The following is a 3,108-nucleotide window of genomic DNA, read 5'->3' as shown; positions in this document are numbered from 1 at the left end:
TCCGCTGGGCGGGCCCAGCAGGTCGTCTCTCGGGTTGCCGGTGAAGGAAGGTCCCCGGGTTGGGCGGGAGGCGCTGTTATCGGAGTAGCCGGGCCTACTAAGGGCGCGTTTTAAAAATTGTTGATCCACGTTGCTCTAGAACAATGCCCGTAACATTGAGGGAAAAGAATCTTCCAGCAACGTGAGGTTTGCCTCCAATTTAAGCGAACAGCTCATGTAGACCAGTTTCTTGGGCCCAGCATTCCCCTTACTAGCTGAGTGACATTGGGCAAGTGTGGAGAGGGAAACAGTCACCCCACCCCCCATGCCCATATCCTTCTCCATGGAAGTTGTGGATGTTAGGTTCCATGGTAAAGGCAGTTAAGATTGCAGGTGGAATTAAGGTTGCTAACCAACTAACTCTAAAATATGGAGATGACTGGATTCTCCAGGCAGGCCCAGTGTGATCACAAGGGCCCCGGAAAGTGGAAGACAGGGGCAGAGTAGTGGTCAGAGAGATCTGAAGATGGAGGTCGGGGCCATCAGCCAAGGGATGCAGGAGGACTCAAGAAGCTGGAAAAGGCCAGGAAACAAATCGCCCCCTTGAACTTCCAGAAGAAACACAATCCTGTCTATACTTTGTTTTTAGTGCAGTGAGATCTAATCCAGACTTCTGACTTGGAGAAGAGAATGCATTTGTGTCGTTTTAAGCCACTGTGTGGTGATTTGTTATAAGGGCAAGTCTAGAAAACTCATACAGCAAGTCATTAAACCTCTCTGTGTATGAGTATAGGACCTGCCTCATAGGAGTAGTGTGAAAATCAAAATGGGTATACGGTGAAACCTTGGATTGCGAGTAACTTGTTCTGTGAGTGTTCTGCAAGATGAGCAAACATTTCTAATAAATTTTAACTTGATAAAGGAGCTAAGTCTTGTAATACGAGTAGTACATGATGCTGAAAGTCACATGATCACAACCGAGCCAAAGATTCTTCCTTTCTCTCTCTCTCTCTCTCTCTCTCTCTCTCTCTCTCTCTCTCTCTGGGATTGTGGGTGATGTCTCCCATGCTCTGATGCTGGGTCTCAGCCCATTGTGTTTGGCAGAAATCAGTGATTTTTCAGAATGTTGGAAGGTGCCCACAACTGGCACTGGTGTATTTTTTGTCACTTCAAAGCACCAATGGACAGTCCTTTGTTTTTCCATACAAGAGTAAGCTTAGGAACACTTTGCTTCATTCTAGGTCATTGGATAGGTTCCTTGTTAAAGCTGCACAAAAAGAAAAAGATTCCATTGAGCCAAGAGACAGCCGTGATTCTGTTAGTGATATTGAAAATTGTCCTACACAATAACCCTCCTCTCTTGTTGTCTCCCCACATCAGCCATGAAGGTTTTCAAAGGTAGGTGTAGTTAATTTTTCTTTATATTTTGTATTTTCTTTATTATTTTGTATTATATTACAATCTTGTTATCATTAAAATTTTTTTTTATTTTTTTGAGAGAGAAACAGAGCGTGAGCGGGGGAGGAGCAGAGAGAGAGAGGAAGACACAGACTCTGAATTAGGCTCCAGGCTCTGAGCTGTCAGCACAGAGCCCAAAGCGGGGCTTGAACTCATGAACAGCGAGATCATGACCTGAGACAAAGTCAGATGGTTAACCAACTGAACCACCCAGGTCCCCCAGTATTGTTATCATTTTTACATGAATATTTTTGGGTTGTGGAACGAACCATCTGAGTTTCCATGATTTCTTACGGGAAATTCATTTTGATATACAAGTGCTTTGGATTACAAGCATGTTTCTGGAACAAATTATGCTTGCAAACAAAGGTTTCACTGTATTAGAATATATACATATTAGAACAACTTCTGTCTGTACTTGTCTGTGCTGAACGTGTTCACCATAATATGGCAGCGTTAATATGCTATCATTCTATAATGTAGAGATAAGAGCAGGGTCTCTGGAGTAAAATGTTCTTTCTGAATGGTCAACATTTGCAACATCTGCATTGGTTGGTTTCAATTAAAGAAACAAAAACAAAACTACTATACATGTCTATGCCCAGAATGCTACTAGTTTCCATGAACTAATTAATGCTCATGCTGTTCAAGCCACAGGCACAGACCTCAACCACTTTATATTCATGACAGCGCTGGGGCAAAAGTCATAAAACCGCCCAACTCTTTTCTTTCTTGCCCTGTGTCAATAGTCATGAAAAGGACTCTTTTATCTTGTTCCATGAATGTATTAGTTTTCTAGGGCTGCCCTAACAAAAACAAAGTGTCACAAACTGAGTGGCTTAAACCACAAAAGTGTATCCTGTTACAGTTCTGGAGCCTATGTGTCCAAAATAAAGGTGTCAGCAGGATTCTTGCTGAGGACTCAGAGAGGGACCTGTTCTGGGCCTCTCTGGCTTGTAAAATGCTGTCTCTTCCCTGTGTCTTCACATCACCTTCCCAGTCATATTAGACTAGGAGCCAACCCTAGTCCAGTCTTATCTCATATTAATTACATCTGCAATGACCCTATTTCCAAATAAGGTCACATTCTGAAGTCCTGGGGGCTAAAACTCCAACATAACTTTTTTGGTGTGATATAATTCAACCTGTAACAAGCAGCGAGCAGAGACTAGTGAGCATGGGGAAGAGGAAATACAACAGATATGACCCCTTTTCTCTATAGCTGTTGCCAAACTATGGCTCCCAGGCAGGGGAGCTTCTGAACTGGGTAGTGATTGGAAATAAAATGTTGCTATAGGTAACATATACAAGGTACTAGGCATTGTTTTAAGTGAACCAATACATGTGAAGTGTTTAGAATAGGACTAGATAAGGGTGTTAGCTATCAACTCATTTTAATCTCCAAAACACCCCTAAAGTTACAATTATTATCTCTGGAGCGGAGAGAGGTTTTTTGTCTCAGGTCCCATAGCTAGTAAGTGGTAAAACTGGAATTAGAACCCCAGCGGTATGGTATGACTCAAGTCTGATTCTTTTCTCTTTAAAGTTTATTTATTTGGAGAGAGAGCATACACACACGCAAGCAGGGAGGGACAGAGAGAGAGAGAGAGAGAGAGAGAGAGAGAGAGAGAGAGACAGTGAAAGAGAGAGAGAATTCCAAACAGGCTCTGC

Source organism: Prionailurus viverrinus, chromosome A1, assembly GCF_022837055.1.
Source record: "Prionailurus viverrinus isolate Anna chromosome A1, UM_Priviv_1.0, whole genome shotgun sequence".
Classification (NCBI taxonomy): Eukaryota; Metazoa; Chordata; class Mammalia; order Carnivora; family Felidae; genus Prionailurus; species Prionailurus viverrinus.
Note: the sequence above shows the minus strand (reverse complement) of the source record.